Below are 18,513 nucleotides of genomic sequence, written 5' to 3' on the forward strand. Positions count from 1 at the left end.
CTCGGATTCTTCCGAACAGTCAAACTTGGCACACTTTCTAATTAAAAAAAAAACAAAAACAAAAAACTTTTCCAATGAAAATTTACAAGTCTAAATTACCTCACTGCTCAGTTACATTTTAATTGGCATGATCAGACTAATCTGACTCTAATGCATCAAAACCTTTTTCTTTTTTTTAATTATACCACATACTTTGAATATCCGCCATATGCTGCTTTCCCCCCAGACTTGACTTCTGGGATTTCCTTTCTCTTCACTCCGCAGAATACATTCTGAACTTTGCCAGGGCAGAAGTGTTCGGCACCAGGAGAAGAAACAAGTTGTTTTAACATCACAAGCAAGTCCCGACCTAAACTTGTGAAATTATCGACCAGAGATTTCTGGCCAGAACACAGGGGCTGAGGGACAAGGACGATTTTTTTTTTTTTTTCTTCACGACAGTTGGCAGGTTCAGGCTTTTCTAGTCGCTATGGCAACAAGCAACTCCAAGCCCACACTGTGCACCTGAGGTGAGTTTCTGCACTCTTGCCCCTGGATCTAAGTTGAATGATCTAACCTCTTCTAACCTGGCAGCACAGACTGCTAATTGTCCCCGAATACGTGTGTCGCACAGTGTGTGTCCCAATATAAGGACTGCATTTACCAGTGTCCCCTGCAGCTAGGCAGCTGGGAGACAGAAGTGGAAGTCCTGGGGACAATCTGTAGAATGAACGTAAAGGGAAAGGGCATGTTCTTATCTCCTTCTGGATGCCTGGAATAAAGATTTGATGTCTGGAGCTGGGGCAGCCAGGTTGGACCAGGAAATCAAGTTGGGGAGGATGGTGTGCTCGCTGTGAAGCAACGAGCTGGCTGAGCCTGCGTCCCTGACCCTGTACAATGCTACACCAACCTTGTGTGCCAGGACTTAGGAAAGGGAAAAACTAACTTCTACCCGGTGAAGCCACTGTGATTGGGGGTTTTCCGCTGTCGAACCTAATCCTAACTGCTAGATACTACAGCCTGATTTGCGTAGGTGAAATTCTGGATCCTTCCCCCCTGGAGGGGATTCTTCACCAGTCAGCTATTTGACTGCCTGATGGAATTCTGCCTTCTCCCGTGTCCGGTTGTAGACCACAGTCCTAGGGCACCCCAAGTGATTTACATGATTTTACCAAATGGATGCTCCAAATCGGTAGCAGGTGTCGTATCTCTTAAAGCTGAGGCTATAGCTCCCAACCCAACGCCACGGTAGATTGGGCTGCCCCCAGAATCATTAAATGCAGATCGTTAAATGCAAGAAGCTAACGTTAATTTATATTTTATGAGTCTGTAGTTGAAAATACATAAGTGAGCACCAAAATACCGAGTAAATCAATAGACGTGAAAATAACAATAGTTAACGTACTGTGCACTTACTGTGTGCATGGCTAACAACCACCCTATTTATCCTAGAGGGTGAAGTCTATCGTTATCCTCAGTTTAGACATAAGGAAGCTGTGGCCACATGTTTTCCCCCAGCTCAGCCGTGGAGTCGCACCCCATAAACTAAGTGATAGAGGTGTTCCCAACTGTGTTCAGTCTCTGTACTGTTTTAAGGATCCAGCCAGAGAGAGAATAAAAAACGCACGCATGTTTGGTCTCAAGGAAAGTTAGGGCGTTCAACTACAAAAAATACAAAGGAATGATTTCAGGGCTTTTTTGTAATTTCTCCGCAACATTTATGGCTGTCATCTTTATTCGACCTCAATGTGGAAACCTATCCCAAATTTGGACATTGGCTTGCTTTCTACTGAGAAAAGTAACTTGCTCTCCTTTGGCGGGGGGGAGGGGGGGGCAGCGCTGGGGGGAGGGCATGGGGCAGAGGGACACTCAGAATCTCAAGGCCGCCACCATGGGCGTGTAGTTTCAAGAAGAGGGAATTACAGGGCTTTCTTCCCCCAGAGATGCAGTTGGCCTGGCAGGACCCTGATATTTGGCAGCTCCCGTGCTGAGCACTTTTCCATTCTCATCTATAAAACATTTGCAGGAATGTTGACAAGTATAATATGCATAAGAAAGATACTTAAATTAATAATGGCCATCATTTATTGAATGCTTACTAAGTATCTGGCACTGAGCTACTAATTTTGTATATATAATCTGTCTCCTTAAAACAACTCTGGGGGTCAGGTACCATCTGCCCATTCTGCAGACAAAAACTGGAAGGCCCGTGGGTCCAGAGCCCCCCGCCCCCGCCCTGCCTGCTGTTTCCTCCACAAGCAGGCACGGCTGCTTTGCAGCTTCCCAGTCTGCCTTTCACTCAGTTTCCCAGGTTAAGGTGCTGGTTCTTCACTGTCAGAAAACCTTCTAAAGAGCCTGAAGTTTCTTTTCCAGAACGAGAGGGTTAACCTGGGGGGGCCCTGACGGATTTCACATCCAGTAATTGCATTCTGCTTGTTTTGACGTTGCTCAGAAATAAAATCATCGAAGAAACATCACAGAACAAAAGGTTTCCTGCCGCAAGGACCCTTAAGATGATCTAAGCCAGCAGTTTCAATCCCGGGAACAGTTTGTCCAAACGGCAATTCAAGCGGAAGGACACGCACAACGCAAGCCATCGTTGTGAGCTCCCTCTTACCCCTTGTTGCACTTCTTTGGAAAGAACGTCCATCATGATAATTAATCACTGATCCTGTAACATCCCCGGTATCCACCCGTGCCATGAATATTTGCTAAATGGATTAATGGAGGTGGGTAGCCAAGGTGCAATCCCCTGAGGGATGACAGAGCCCAGTTTGAAAACATCGCTCTAACTCAACCTCCTGAGCCTACAGACAAGAAAGTTGAGGCCAGAAAAAGGAAACTGTCCAAAGTCAGGTGGCTGCAAAGTCGCAAGAGCCGGGACTCGGGGCCAGAACATCCTATCAGGAAGACTTTGCCCCTGGTCCCTTTGGAATTTATGGTTGAGCGGCTGAGCGGGGTGCTGTCCACGCGTCCTTGTAGCTCCATTACGGAAGGAAGCTGTTTCAAAAGGCCGATTCCTGGACCCCACCGCAAGGCAAGTGAATTTCGAGTCTCTGGGAGTAGGACCCGGGAATCTGAGCTTAGAATAAGCCTCCTGGAGTCATCCTTGTAGGCAGTGAACTTGGGGAAATGGCCCTTACGGGTTCCTTGTCTGGCTCCAGGAGGTAACTGGAGACGTAGCCATGATCCTTCTCCTGCTTGAGGCCAGAATGAAGAGCCGCTGACTTGGGCGGGGTGGGGGCTGGGGGGGAATTACCTATAGTTACGTTCTTGAAAGATTGATTTATTCCATAACCATTTATTGACCATCACCACGTCCTCAGGGCTCCGACCTTGTCCCTCTTCATTTTCTACAACATCCCCAGGTGACCTCATCCACACCAGGTCCCCCCCACCACCCGTTGTCTGTGAATCTAGTCCTGCAACCCAGTCCCGAACATACTACAGCCTGCAGCCTGCCACCGCCTGCACCCCATCCCCTCCCTTGTGTCTGCACGGGCTCGTGACGGGGAGCACAGAGCACAAAGATGAGGCTATGTTACTTCGGAAGCGAGGTCATAAAGGGCATAGGGCTTCTACCCGGTTCCCCTGGGATGCTCCCCGTCTCAACATCTCGCCTCTATGGCCACGTGGAGGTGCTCTGGCGGACTGAGTTTCGTCTTAAAGTCAACTCATCCCCGATCCCAGACCCACGAGTGAAGAAGCCTCCGGACTCCAGCCTCAGCCATTCAAGGTACTCTCAGCTTCCCAGACACGTGGGGCAGAGATAAGCCCCCCCTGGGGGGGGGGGGGGTTCCATCCAAATTCCTCACCCCCAGAACCCAAGATCAAACGCAGGCAGGAACGGCCGTCTCATGCCTCTAGTTTTGTGGATGTTGTGTTACGCAGGGTTGGTAACCAGAGTCAGCGGCAAATGAAAAGTCCCGCAAAAAACCGAAATGGGACATGTGAAAACGGTTCCTTTCTCCTTCCTTACAGTCCGAGGTGCTGTAGTTTAGAGACGGTCACCATCCACTGAGTGTCAATTATTTTTGCAGTTGGGTTACAAATAATAATAAAAAATAAATCTCAGGGCGCCTGGGTGGCTCAGTCGGTTAAGCGTCCAACTTCAGCTCAGGTCATGATCTCACGGTCCGTGAGTTCGAGCCCCGTGTCCGGCTCTGTGCTGACAGCTCAGGACCTGGAGCCTGCTTCGGATTCTGCGTCTCCCTCTCCGTCTGCCCCTCCCCCACTTGCACTCTGTCTCGCTTGCTCTCAAAAATAAACAAACGTTAGACACTTTTTTTTTTTTAATAAAAACAATCTCACTATGGTACCTTCAAGAAACCGGGCTGAGCATGGTTAAACGTTCTCCCTCATAAAACAAGGGATCTGAGGGAAGATGTTACCCACCCTGAACCCGTTGTGAGGCCTTCGGGGATCAAAGGTTTTTCTGTCAACCTATCATGCTTCTGCCGGCTTCGCCATGAAAGATGGGTGATGCCTGCCCAGATGTCTCACTTCTGCTCCTTCCTCAGGTCAGACCCCTGGCCTCTGCTGGATTCCCGGAACGAACATGGCCTCCAGTCTGGACACCCCAGCGCCGGCCTCCCGAGGCTGCGGGAGTGGTCTGGCCAGCATGCAAATGTCACCGCGTCCCCGTTGCCTCTGCCCGGTGTGTGAAGTCTCGGCGCCTCTGCCAGCATCCAGAGCGAAGTCCACAGTCTGCTCCACCCGGCTTAGCAGGTGGTAAGTGAACCGGATGGGCTCACGCCTCCTGCACACCGCACCCACCCCCCTGCTCTCACCTAGTTCTCCCTGAGATCCCAGGACACCTGTCCCCCAGGAGCTGCCCTCCGGTGGAGGAGGTCATCAGGAAGACGTGACTGCTGGCTGACCCGAGAGCTGACCCCGGGGAAGTGGAGGGCCTTCTCCCCCTCCCCTGTCCTGGGAATGTACATGCAGTCTCTCCCACACCCTGTTCCCACAGAGGGAGCCGTCTTCAGGGACAGGTGTTGTGGAGACCACCTCGACGGCGTATATGACCGAACCTCACAAAGGCCTCTCTCTAAACTTTTAAGATTCTAGAAGGTGGGTTCAGGTATCTATTCATCGTGAGGCACTCAAGATCAGGCTTGTAAGTAAGTTCTCTTGCTTATTCAACCTGCCACTTACCAACGTGGAGTGACCCGCCTCTCCCTTCGGTCTCTCCCTGTCTTCTGTGCGTGCGGTCAGTTTCAGACTACACTCCAAATGCTCCCGGGTTTGTGAACCAACATCCTCTAAGTGACCTCACGACACCCACCTGTCAGCCTGTCACAGCGCTGCCCCAACGTGGTAAAATCCCAAGCATGGTCAGTCCCCTGCCAAACTGTGGGCTCCTGGTGGGCGGGGACCGTGTTGTGCCCACCTCCACGTCCCCAGCATTTAGCATAGTATGTGGTGAATTAAAGTGGGCCCCAAGTATCCAGTGACTGCTGTCCTTACAAAAGGAGGAGGCGTGCGCGCGTGCGCACACACACACACACACACACAGAGCCATGTGAAGGGATCATCTACAAGCCAAGGAAGGCCGAAGATTGCCAAGAGCCACCAGAAGCTGGGAGAAAGGCACAGGCCAGATTCTCGCTCAGACCTCCCAAAAGGAGCCAATCCAGTGGAAACTTTGATTTCACACTTCTGGCTTCCTGAGCTGTGAGAAAATACATGTCTGCTGTGTGGGGCCCCCGGCTCGTGATAATTTGTTATGGTAGCATCCAGGAGGGCTGGACCCAGTGTCTACGATGTGTAGGAGGCATGGTTCTTTAAGGGTCCTGCAGCCCAGAACAGCAAAAGCTCTGAGGATACAGTGATCAGTGCTAAGAAGCAGAGTTCCCTCATCCCAGGCCTTGCATTAGACCTCTGGATCTCTAGGCTCAGAAGTTTGGATTGGCATCCTTAGACAATGGCAGCCATTGAAGATTTAAGGGTTTTGAGCTTGGGAATGCCTTGGGGGCAGTGAAGGGACTTTGGGGAAAAAGGAACCTGGCTACATGTAGCTGTGTATCGTTCTCAAGCATCTGGCAGCAAGTAACAGAACCATGACCTAAAGTGGCTTAAACAAAATACCTGTTCTAATACAACAGAAAGTCTAGAAGTAGGCTTCAGGTACGGTGTGATCAGGGCTCTGGATCTACTTAGCTTCAGTTTGTCTCCCCTCATGGGTACAAGATGTCGTCCAGAGAAACTTCAGCTAAAAATACCTTCGTGTTCACGTCCAGTTGGAAATAAAGAGAAGCTTCCCAGGCCTTACTCTTAAGGACTCTTTTCCTAGAAAACACAAATATATTTCTTTGTCTTCTTGATGCAAACAGGGATTAAATCTACGTATTCCTGAGCCAAATTCTGGCAAAGAGATTAGTGCAGTCATGACTGGACAAGATTAATCAGCTGCCTTAGCATGGATGTTGGGTCTAACATGTGTGAATAGTGTAAAGCGTGTGATCCTGCGGAATAGTTCTGCTGACTCAAATGCCCCCAAGATTCTCAGAACTGGAAGGGGGCTTAAGCGTTATGCGTCCTGCAGTCCCCATAATGCAAAACGTGTAGCTCTCCTTCCACGTGCTTACTCTTCAGGTGGGCACTTGCTGCCTGGGCAGCCCATTCACCGCTGGGTTGTTGACCCAGGACCCGGTGAAGCCTGCCAGTCAGATTCCTCTTCTGGAAAAACTAAAATCCGGAATAGAGGAACAGTGGAAAGTGAAACTGTGAAACAAGAAGGACTGTTTTGACAGCTGCCCCGCCGTACAGGGGCTGGGGCCGCAGACACCAGGAACATTTCAGGGCAGACCCTAGGACTTAGCAGAAGGAGACCGTGGGCAGGGATGGAACAGAGCAGAGAGGGGGCAAGAGCAGGGAGAGAAAGCGGAGGGAGGGAAAGAGGGACAGAGCCAGAGCCAGGAAGCCTGGCTGTGTCTCTCCTTCCGGCTTCTGTCAGTACATCCCCCTATTACCTCTTTTTATCTTAAGGGAAGTTGGGGCCCCAAAACCGTGGTAAGTAAAACCCTGCCCAAAACAAACGGCCACGTGCCCAGCAGCTCTGAACTCACCGCTGACAAGCCGGGCTGCCCTTTTCTGCCCAATCACCCAGATAGCATCAGGGCCCATTAGGATCCCTCCTTTCTGATGTGTGAAGAAAGGGGGCGGGGAGAGGATGAAATCAATTTCCTTCACCATTATTACCAGAGCTTTGCAGTTGCTCTGAACATACGGGGGCGGGAGGGGGGTGAGCATTAAATCAATGTCAGGGCTCCCTGGGGGGACTCACTGTGCAGACACTCCCAGTAATGACTATGGCGGCTGTACTAGGCAGGGCATGTTAGGAGACACTCGGGATGACAACGAGGAATGCCCTCACACACACCCCTGACACATAGCCCCGGAGGATGTGGGCTCCCCGAAAGGTCCGAGGGCCTCGCAAGTGCTGCCTCCATGGAATAGAGGACAAACCCGAGAGGGGGAGAGGCCCTGTCTGTCACCTGGTAAGAAATAACATTGCAACACAACTGAGGCGGGCGAGAAAAAGCCTGGCCGGGTTAACCCCTCCGAGACCGAGACCGGGAAAAGGTGCAGCTGATGGAAATCTTTTTCTAGATAAGGTGGTGATTTATGCATGCTTCACCATAGAGTCACTTAATTAAGAATTTCCATTTTACTGTGGAGTCACCGGCAGGAACTGCCAAGGACCTAGGGCTGAAATTAAGAGCTGTCTTTGGTTCTTGGCTGCAAAGGAGAACCAGCAGCTGGATGTTTGGGGGCCACTTACTTGCTGGTCTGAATCTGGTCGTCTTTCCAGATTCACCTAGGATAAAATGGTGCAGTCTTAATTACTAATTCTTTAATTTTCTAGTGGTGAATTTTCGCACTCTCTCCCCTCCTGTTTTTCAACCTGCTCCTTTTCTACTTCTCTATGCTCTGAATAGCTCCCTTTTCCTCCTCCAAGGCTGAAAAGTCTCCTGGACCACCCTTTACCCATCCTCCCCCCCCCCCCATTGTGAGTAGGGGCCCACGCCAGAGGGCCCAGCATCCATGAAAGCCAACTTTCACTGGGTCCTTACTATATGATAAGCTTAGTTGTAACGGTTCAACATGGATGGATTCACTCGTTTATTAGAACAACCTTATGGGATAGACAGCAATCAGTCCCATTTTCACAGAAGAGGAAACTGAGGCACAGGGCTACCTAAGCTTAGATTCTGTAACCAGCCTATGATCACATATCCACTAGGTGCAAGACAAGACTGGAAGCATTAAGTCCCATCCAGCCCCTGGTCTGAAGCACACTCTGATGAATGACGTGCTAGGGAGCTATCTCCACTGCAAAAGGCTGACCTCTCCAAGGGAAGAAATGGAAGCCAGAAGAATTAAGCGCCCCTTAGGCCACGCTGTGCCTCTGTCCTCTGAGCATTGCTCAGAGAAGTTACAAAAGAGGCGAAATCCCTGTAAGGGGATAAAAGCTGTACAATCACACGTTTTTAATGCCTCTTAAACCTGACGTCCAGCATTTAGTCTCTAAGACTGTCAAGTCCGTCACTGAGCAAGAAGTCTCCACTGACCTCACTTCCCTATAAAGGAGAAACGGCAAAACCCCCACAAACCTGAGTCCCCCAGGGGGTCCGGTCCCAGAAGCCCCAGTCCCAGGTCGCCGTGGGACCTGCCCCTGCCTGGCGTCCCGCTGCCTGGCGCTCACCCTGCCCTGGACCGCGGTGCAGCCTCCGCATCTGGGAGGAAAAAACTGCGGCGGGCAGGCGAGCCGGGGCGGGGACCGCGCCGCGGTGGCCGCTCTGCGGCTCGGAACGGGGCCCAGGCTCGGGCCTTACCAGGGCCCCAGCCCCGCCGCGCTCCTCCCCTCCCCCTCCCTAAATCCCACCTCGAGTCCCGCGCCCTTAAAGGAACTCCATGGCTTTGCCCGGTCACCAACAGGGTGTCGGCCGGCCCCTTCTGTGCTACGGTGCGGCCGACTTGGGCTCTTCAGGACACCGCCACGTCCTCTGGGCGGGCGCCCGTCGCCTCCTCCCCGGGGTTGACCCCACGGGTCTCCGGGCGATTCTTCCCTAGTCTTTCCAGCCCGTGGGCGGCGGCGGCGCGGAGTGTCGCGGAGCTGTCCCCGCAGAGCCCTCCCGGGGCGGCGATCCGGTCCCCGCGCCGCCTCCGGCGTCTCCCCAGCCTGGCCTCCGCCGAGCCGGCTGCGGTCCACGTGGCTCCGGAGCTCGCAGGAAGCCCCGAGCGAGCCGAAAGCCGAGCCCAGAGCGGGCGGAGGGGGCGCGGGAGGAGGGGGGAGGGGGGGGAGCGGGCCCGGGGGGCGGGCACTGGGCGGAGGAAGGGGAGGGCCGCGCGCAGCCCAGGCGCCCGCCCCGCTCCGGCGCGCCCCGCTCCCGGCCCCGGCCGGCCAGGGAAGCGGCCCCTCCCCGGCCGCCCGCCGGCCCCTCCCGTTACACCCGGGGGAAGGTGTTCCCGAGACCGCTCCCGTCCTCACCCCGCCTCCCCGCTTCCCCGGCTCCAGCCTCCGCCGGCGGAGCTCCACTATGCCAGACAGTTTCGACACTTTGCAAAGACAAAGACCAGAGGGAGGAGAAAGAGGAGGACAGGGAGGGCGAGGAGGAGGAGGGAGAGGAGGACGGCGCGATGTGAGCCGGGAAGGGGGCCAGTGTTCGGGACAACCCCCCCTTTAGTCTCCCCGGAGCCCCTCATCTCCAGAGCCGCGGAAACTCCAGCGTGTCTCCGGCTGCGGTGAGTGAGCGCGCCGAGCCCAGCGCGGCCGGGGTGAGCGGGGGGCTGCGTCCGCCGGAGTTGGGGCAGTTTCGAGTGTGTTCTCCAAGTGGAGGGGCGGTTGCCCGGAGCCGGGAACAGAAGTGGTCGGGAGGGGTCTAGGAGGGCTTGACAGTGGAAGTGGGACTGTAGACCCCGGGCGCCCAGGGGAAGACACGCGTAGGGAGACCCCCCCTTCCTTAGCCACGGCGTCACCGGGGTCTTCGGGGGAGGGAGGAGGTCCGGGAGGAGGCCGGGGCTCCGGGATCTTTTGCCGTTATTGGAAGAGCTGCTGGGACCTCAGCGGGGAGCCTGCGCCAGGTCTGGGGCAGCGGTCCCCGGGGTGGCCCCAGTGACATTGCACCGGCGCCAGGCTGGAATCTCCCTGGTCCGGGCCGCCAGAGGGCGAAGCGGCCAGCGGGGCCGCCGGTGGGATGAGTCCCCTCGGGGTGGCTGGCTCCGGGGCTTTCGAGTGGAGCGAGGGGCGCGGGGGCCCGCGGAGGCCGCCGGTGATCCGGTCGAGCTGCGGCGGGACAGTGTACGGATCGAGCGTCCAAATCCGCTGCGAGCAGGGGCACATCCGGGAGTTGGCCGTCGCCCCCGGGGACGCCGCCGGCCCACGTTACTCCGGAGACGACCGAGAAGTTGGCGCCCGGGACGCGGCAGCTGGACGTGGCGTGGTGGGCAGGGAGGTATTGGGTGGGCGCAGGGAAGCGTGGCGGGGGTGGCGCGGGTGGCAACTCGAAACTCCGGAGTCCGCCCCAACCCCGTTAGGCGCCGCAGCTGCAGCGAAAAAATCTGACAAAAGTTAGCAACTTGTCTGCGTCTCGTGGGCGTGTGACCTGCGCGGGGCAGGGGCCGCCGTTTGGGAGAGCGCAGGGCCAGGGCAGCGGTGACCCTGGGGCGGAGCGCCCGGATGGGGCTACGGCTAGATTCGGAATCCGGACCGTGGCGCAACTTTGAGCTCCTCCTTTTCACTGAGCCTGAGTGTGTTTGAGCGTGACCTTGCGGGAGGAAGCGCGGCTGAACTTGAGATGGGGGTTGAGGCTGCGCCCGGGCTGCCTTCAACGTGCCCCGCGGCCCGGTCTCTGGGGACGGGCGTCTGCAGCGTCTGGGTTCCGATCGGCGGCTGGAGCCCGGAGTCCTTCCAGCCTGCTACCGGAAGGTCTCGGCCAGCGCCTGCCACTCGCAGGGCTCGGTGGGGGCGCTCGGCGGGCGGACACGTGCGCGCCCAGAAGTGCGCGAGTGGTGGGGGCTGGGCGGGTCACTGCGTCTCACGGGCTCTGTGTGTCCCGAAGAGGGAACCGGCTTCGTCCCTGAGGGCAGCGACCACTTGGCCGAGGGGCCGCATCAGGCATCCGCCTGGCTCTCACGTGCCCCACCTCTAGGGACTCCTGGCTCCTTCTGGCTCACCACCCTCGCGGGTCCCCTCGCCACGCGGATTTGGGCCGAGATGTCCCCTAGGGAGACAGCGAGCACCCACCGCCGCTAAGGCTGAGCGTGTGTGTTTGGCTGGGGGGAGGGGGAGGGTGGAGGAGTGGGGGGAGAAGGAGATTAGCAGAGAACGAGGTTGTCCAGGAGCGGTAGCCACCGCGCCTGACACACAGTAGGGACTAAGGCTGTTTGAAAAGGCCTCTAGATGGAAATGCGCTGGCAGGGGCCGGAATGTCCCCTTCTCGCCTTCTCCTCCCCATTTCTACCACCGAATTTACGTTCATCCCCCTAACCAAGGCCTTTCGGCCTCTAGGCGTGCCTTGAGCACCTACTACGCGCCGGGTTCAAAACTGGGCTGTTTTAGAAGCTGAGGGCGGAGCCGCCTGGTGTTCCTTCCCTGGAGCTGCGTAAGGGCGCCCAGGCGGTTCGCAAAAGGCAAGGCGCACTGCCCCCTGCAGGCTGCTACGGAGACTGCTGCTTGTGTCCGAGGTGGGGAAGGGGCGCCAGTGAGGGCGCCTTGCCTGGGCTCCTTGGAGGTACCTTCCTGCACCTCTTCTTCCTTCCCCCAAAGCCATGGCCTGGCTGTTTTCTGAAATCCCGCAGTTGGCTGGAAAGATCGACCAGAGTTCACCATTCCAGCACACTCCCACCCTCCCCGTAGATCCCAGGTCTTTCATCATCTCCGTCTCTGACCTTCGAGCCTGAGACTTGGAACTCCCAGAATCTCAGTTTTCATATCTGTAAAATGGGGTCATCGCTGTTACTTTACAAATGTGTTGCACAGAGTTACATAAAATTGTGCGAATACGTGTGCACGTGTGGATATACACATTCACACATTCACACTACATATGCATATCCACATACGGTGGCTCAAAGTCCGGGGAGAGGAATCCCATCTTCCAAAATATTTAGTTTTGCTGAACAAATAAATAACAGAATGAGTAGGGGGCCCCTTCCTCTGCCTTTGAACACCTCCACAAGCCTGGCAATGTACTGTCCCTGCATTTTGCCAGTCCAGGCTTTACCACCGGGGCAAGGCGAGGGCCTGGGCCGGAGCAGGATCTTCCCCTCACCTCACTGGGTGGGCAGGCCTGCGGAGGCCTCTTGAGCCTTTGGCTGATGGAGAAAACAGGAAGTGTTGCCAGAAGAAATGGCAGAGGGTTTTTTTTTTTTTTTTTTTTTTTTAGGGGGTGTGGATTCTGCTCAGTGTGGCTCTGAGTAGCCCGCTTGCTGACCTCAGGCCTGTGTTCCCTTTCTGGGGGCAGGCTAGGCATTCCCCCAGCTGGACATACCAGCAACCCTCTGACGTCAGGGACTTCCACAGAATCGGCTGTCTGGAGCCTTTGGTCCCCTAGGTATGGTGGGGCGGGTCCGTCTTTGGGCCTGGCAGGGAGGGGTCCTTGCAGATCCTGGAGCCTCAGGGATGTGAGGGGCTCTGTCTCCCCTCTGCACCAAGCAACCCCTAGGCCAGGATATCTCCTGGGGGCAAGTCCTCAGCAGCACCCTCCGCCCCCAGGAAGGGGTGCCTTTGAACCTCCTGGTCAGCTCACCTAGCTTGAGTCCCTTGCTGTGTGTGGCAAGCTGCTGACTCAGAGGAGTTATATTTGGACAGGGCTTTGCCTTACGGGATCTAGACCTTAACCCTCTCCCCAGGCTCCCTCCCACACCATGAAAAGCAACCAAAGTAAAGTAAAACAAATCCACCAGTGATCTCCTTATCCCGCTTCCCAATAAATCCTATATACACAAAGGACAAGCACCACCCTCCCGTGGAAGAGCTGGCCTGGTCACAGAGAATTCTAGAATAAGGCTCACATGCCCTTTGTTAAGTTGTGGACCACACGTGTAACCTTCGCTCCCCCCTTGCAGACCCAAGGCTCTGAGAGCGCTCTTCTCTCATTTGGGCACAGGAGCCCCAACCTTGGGCCCCAGAGGAAGTCCCGGAGCCAGTGCGCAATTGCTTTGTAATTTGGCACCCGTCTGTTCCAGGCTCTGGTCTCAGTTTCACTCTCTGCAAAATGAGAGGCTTGGAGTTCTGCTGACATGGCCTTGGGGCCGTTAAAGGCTTTCTTCATGAAGACAGCCTGTGCCCTACTCGTTTTTTGCTCCAGCACCGTCCTCAGAACTTTCCGGGCATTCCTGGCATCACAGACAACAGGGCCACCCCGTGCAATGACGCCTCCTTACTCACTGCGAGTGCTCCAGACTCCCAGAGCCCACGCCTGCTTGGTGAAGTCATTCGTCAGCAATTCTCAGCACCGGACATTGAGAGACGCCCCAGAAGTTTCAGACTCCGGGGTCTGAAACTGAGCAGAGCCGAGGTGGCATTTTGGGGGAGCCCCGATGATGTGTATTGCAAACAGGGACATTGGTGACTTCACCAGGGCCAATAGGGTTCCCACTCGAGCTGAAAATGTTCATAGAAGTCATTTTGTTCAATATTTTCATATTAATTCAAAAATACTGAAGCCCAGAGGGGAAATCAGGGGACCCTGAGTGACAGAGCTGATCTAGAACACCAGTTGGTCTCATAAACTCCAAATAGGTGAGTGCCCTGTGTTTTCCCTTCCCCCTACCCTCATTCTTTTCCCTACACTGAAGTCCTTGTTTCCCTCTTGGAAACCCAACATTCCTTGGGAAGCCTGAGGTTTGACGGTTTCTTGGGTCTTGTTGGGCGGATTGTTTTGATTTCCGTTGTTCCAACATTTATTAGGAACTTACCTGTGTTCTACTCACCATGCAAGATGCTGGAAATAGAGAGTTGTAAGAACTCTGATTGACCCTTGGTACCATCCCCCCAGAGGTCACCGCGTGGCGGGGAGGCGCACGGGTGCACTTGAAGAGTTTGTCGCATTATGGTTTGCACGGGGTGGGAGCACGCATGTGCCGAGGGAGGGCTGGGACAGAGAAGGGAGTGGATTCCTGTGCTTTGCGGGACCCACAGGGAAGAATTCACTGGGGATCCAAAGCCCGAATAACCAGGGAAGTCACGACGCAGGAGAGCGAAGGTAGTTTCTTACCTGCCTAGAACTGGTATCTAATTAACATGGTGTGCGGCTAGTGAGCCCAAGAAAAGTGAAGTAAAATAAAATAACAGGCCGGATGTACGTCTGTTCTGCGTGGTTCTGCAGAGGTGAGGGAACTGGGATTTCAGGGCTTCAGTGATGTGGCCCCGTTCCTGCAGTAGGTGTCGATTTCTGGTTTGCTTGGGTGGGATTCATCATTGCCGCGCAGCCAGAACGCAGGTCCCTGAATTGAGATCTTCCAAGGGTTACGGGCGCTGCAGTGATGGCCTGTCAAATAGAAAGTAGCTGCTTTGCTTTCGCTTCAAGAAAATACAATTTTGTGCTTTATTTTTCGTCCTTGTCCTTAAACTTGATGGCAGAATTACATGGCTGCGTCGAGAGAGGGGGTTTTAAAAGGCATGGCAGGCAGGTGGGGGACAGTGCCCAGGTTTTCAGGCACATGACCACATCTAATTGTGTGAGCTGAGGCAGGCCCTGCACCTCGGGGGCTAGGGTTCAAATGCAGGTGGGTTATCTCAGGACGCACGGTGAGGATTAACGATCCTGCACGGAAGAGTGCCTGATGCCCCAGCTGAGAGCCTGTGCGGGCGGGTGAGCACAGGAGGTGCTGCTTTCTGGAGGCACCGGATTCAAACAGAGCACTTGGGAAATAAAGGAGTTGACTGAAGGCGGAAAGTTCTGGAAAGCTCATGGAAAAACACTTGACGTACGAGGCCGGTGTTGATGTTAAACAGTTTGTTAATAGCCCCCACTGGAAGAAGCAAGGCCAAACGATGAGGTTACAGGTACAGCGTGCTTTTCTCATTCCTGTGGGTTGTGAAAAAAAAAACAAAAAACAAAAAACAAAACTTTGAAAGTATTTTTATCCCTAGGGCTTGGCATGGGGAATTACCAGGAGCTGGAATATGGGGTGGGGTGGGGGGAGGGCGGTGGGGAAGTGCACGGGTGGGGGTGTGCCGTGCCCTGAGCCCTTCCTGCGTGGCCTGACAGGCTCAGCGACAGGTGCGACCTGCGTCAAGTTGAACACACGCCACGTGGACTCGGTCTGTCGGGGTTCACGCTGGGACGAGTGTTAGAGACAGGACTTTGGTGTCAGGATGTTTCTTACAGAGTCAAGTGGATCCAGGCAGGGCAACCCCTGGCCTAGGATTCAGGACTCCTAGTTCCTGGTCCTTATCCCATACCACCGGGTTCCTGGCCGAGGACTTAGGTCCATCACCGAACCTCTTGGAGTCTCCCGTTTCCTCGACTGGTAGATGGCCATCTAGAATTCCCACCCTGCGTGGGACAATTGGGAGGTGCCCCCAGCAGGAGGCCGTGAGCTTGCCTTATTGATAATAAATAGAGTAACACCTGCTTTTTAGTAAAGCACTTAGGGGTGTGCCCAGTACAGCGGCAGGTATTTTGAACAGAGAAGGATTCTGGGTCCCAGTAGCAAACACGCACTCACAAACTGAGTGGAGGGTTTACCTGAGCCCAGTTACCGTCCCCCCCCCACCATCTCCTACCCACCCCCCTCGCCCCCCAAGAGGCAGACGGAGGGATGGGTGAGGGGCCCTGGGAGTGGGGCATAGCAGCTGCTAGAAGCCTCTGAAGAAAGCCTCTCTCCTCAACCTGGCAGGGAAGAGCCTGGGAGATAACGCTGCTCTCTTGCTGAGTCCTGCCTGCCTTCCACAATCCTTGGGGCACCAGGAGCTGAGCCCAGCCAGCAGCCAGAGCCCAGAGAGTTCCTTACTGGGGCCTCTCAGGAGCAGGACCGCCCTGGAGGGTGATCTGGCACTCACCTGCCTTCTCATTTGATTCTGCAGCAGCCGGGGGCGGGGGGGTGGTCACAGGATTCCCAAAGGACAGAAGCCGGAGGCAGGAGGGAAACTCCCTTACTCCAGGCCCTACCTCTGGGGGAAGCCGGACTTTTAACCCTTGTTCTCTATTCCCCTAGTAAGATAAAAGAATCAAGTGTAAGATACCATTGGGGCACCTGGGTGGCTTAAGTGGGTTAAGCACCCGACTTCGGCTTATCACGATCCCAAGGTTCGTGAGTGCGAGCCCCGTGTCCCAGACCCCGCTTCAGATTCTCGGTCTCCTTCTCTCTGTTTCCTGTTCTCTTTCTCTCTCTCTCAAGAATAAATATACTTTTTTTTTTTTTTAAAGTGCAAGATATTATTATGAAGGCCTTTGGGACTTCAGTAGCATCTTTGAAAGAAGCAGAGTAGCCTCAGAATTAAGGTTTTGGTCTGAGGCTTATCACTTATTTCTCAAGGATCATGTTACTTACCTTGTCTGGGTCTCAGTTTCCTCTTCTGTCATGGGGATGATACTCCGTAGAGTTGATGTGAAAAATCAAAGAGTCGCTCAACAAATGTTGGCTTTTGTGCACAAGGGTCAGGGTTCAGACGTGTGGTTTTGGGGTTGGTGGTGATTCCTCCTGTCCTTTTAGCCTATGTGATATTCAGATAATACTCTTTGCATGTTTTTATCTTAAAAGTTTTTTCCTTCGGGGCACCTGGGTGGCTCAGTCGGTTAAGCGGCCGACTTCGGATCAGGTCATGATCTCGTGGTCCGTGAGTTCGAGCCCCGTGTCGGGCTCTGTGCTGACAGCTCAGAGCCTGGAGCCTGTTTCAAATTCTGTGTCTCCCTCTCTCTGACCCTCCCCCATTCATGCTCTGTCTCTCTCTGTATCAAAAATAAATAAACATTAAAAAAAAAATTAAAAAAAAAAAGTTTTTTCCTTCCAAAAACATCCGGGGATGTTCTTCTGACTCTGCGTATGTGTATGTGTGTACATATTTTTTTCTCCTGTGAAATATGTGGAAGTTCTCTAACCAAGTCTGATTCTGGAGCCCTTAAGAGAATAAAAAATAACAAGTTAAACAGCCTCAGTCATTCAGAGGTGAGCAGGAAAGGACATTCGTTCCAAATTATTTGGTGGAATTAAAAAAGAGATTGCTAATGACTTTTGGTAGGTCCGCATTTGGGTATGCAAAAAAAAAAAAAAAAAAAAAAATCTTTTTTTTTTTTAATTCCACCAGCGACCTTCAAAAAAGAAATCAAACCCAAATGGATATCATTGTGATAGATTTTGCTACATTAAAAAAAAAAAAATCCGTTTGAGTCCACATTGAACTAACAGACCAGAGTGGCTAAAAATTCCCTTCATGAATATTTACTTAGCAGAGGGCTCTTGAGAAAAACCCAACCGAAAAACAAAAAAAAACAACAACAACGAAAAAAAACCCAAAGCAAACCCAGCTTCTTCTCTAACTGAGAGGGTGGAATGACTCCAAAATATTGTTTCATGCTCAAAAAGCCTACAACAACTCCACATGAAAGACGAAAATCCATCTAATTGGGCATTTACCTTTTCAGAAATAAAAGGCTCAGTGGAAAGAAAAGAAAAGGAAAGAAGAAAAGAAAACCTCTTTCCTTGGAAGACTAGACTGGAGCCCAAAATAAATCCCTCGAATCGCTTGGCCCGGTGCTGCGGGGCCTCGTTCCCCCTCCCTTTCTTTATTGTGCTATTGCGGTAACGGGCAAAGAGAGTTGCTAGCGGTGTGGGAGCTGAAATACCTCTTGAAACCCCTGACCTCTGCGTTCACAGCCATGGGCATCTGCAGCCCTGACCTTATTTGGGCTCCATTGCAGTTCCTCTAGCTGCTACCCTGGGATTAGGGTCCTGCCCAGGTTGCAGAGGAAGTGACTTACCCAAGGTCACACGGTCTCTGCAGGCAGATCTCCCATGTGCCCGCAGTTACCGACGTGCAAAGTGGGTCGCTCCTGGGAAGGCATAAGCCCACGCCTCCGACACACAACAGCACCAGACAGTGGCCTGGCTGCCCCCTCACTCATCTAACTCAGCCCATCGCTCACGGCCCCCACCCCCGCCCCTCCCACCTTGAATGGTACAGACGAGTCGGGTGACCTGGTCAGCGACTTGACCCTTCCTTTGATACTGCTTTCCTAGTCTTTATAGCAGCCCCGTAAGGTCACTGCTTGTATTTCCCCCCTACTCCCGTTTTACAGATGTGGAAACTGAGGCTCAGTGAAGTGAAGCCGCTTGCCCGAAGTCCCACAGCTAGAAAAGTGGCAATTCCTAACTGCTCCGTTTCTGCCCTAAGCCCGAGATCTCAGGCCTCATGTTATGTAATTCCCAGGATCATCTGGTGTCTCTACATCGGGGGGCCGGCAAGGGTAGAAATAGACTCCCTCAGAGGTGCAGATATAGAACACATCGCACTGGACATCTGTCCCCAAGCCCACCCAGGCTGCGTGCCATCCCACCCAACGGCCACGGCAAAGGGACCCA

At 53.9% G+C, this 18,513-nt stretch overlaps 1 protein-coding gene across 1 annotated transcript in view; it reads left to right on the forward strand.

Annotated features, from left to right (window-relative positions):
- The first annotated feature begins 9,354 nt into the window (after positions 1-9,354).
- The window catches only part of ST3GAL1 (ST3 beta-galactoside alpha-2,3-sialyltransferase 1), a 92,192-nt gene continuing 83,033 nt past the window's right edge, over positions 9,355-18,513 (forward strand). Inside the window, exon 1 of the mRNA XM_049633456.1 lies at positions 9,355-9,729. The gene's annotated coding sequence lies outside the window, so the exon portion shown is untranslated. The remainder of the gene's footprint in view (positions 9,730-18,513) is intronic.

The sequence above is a fragment of the Panthera uncia genome, chromosome F2, assembly GCF_023721935.1.
Source record: "Panthera uncia isolate 11264 chromosome F2, Puncia_PCG_1.0, whole genome shotgun sequence".
Classification (NCBI taxonomy): Eukaryota; Metazoa; Chordata; class Mammalia; order Carnivora; family Felidae; genus Panthera; species Panthera uncia.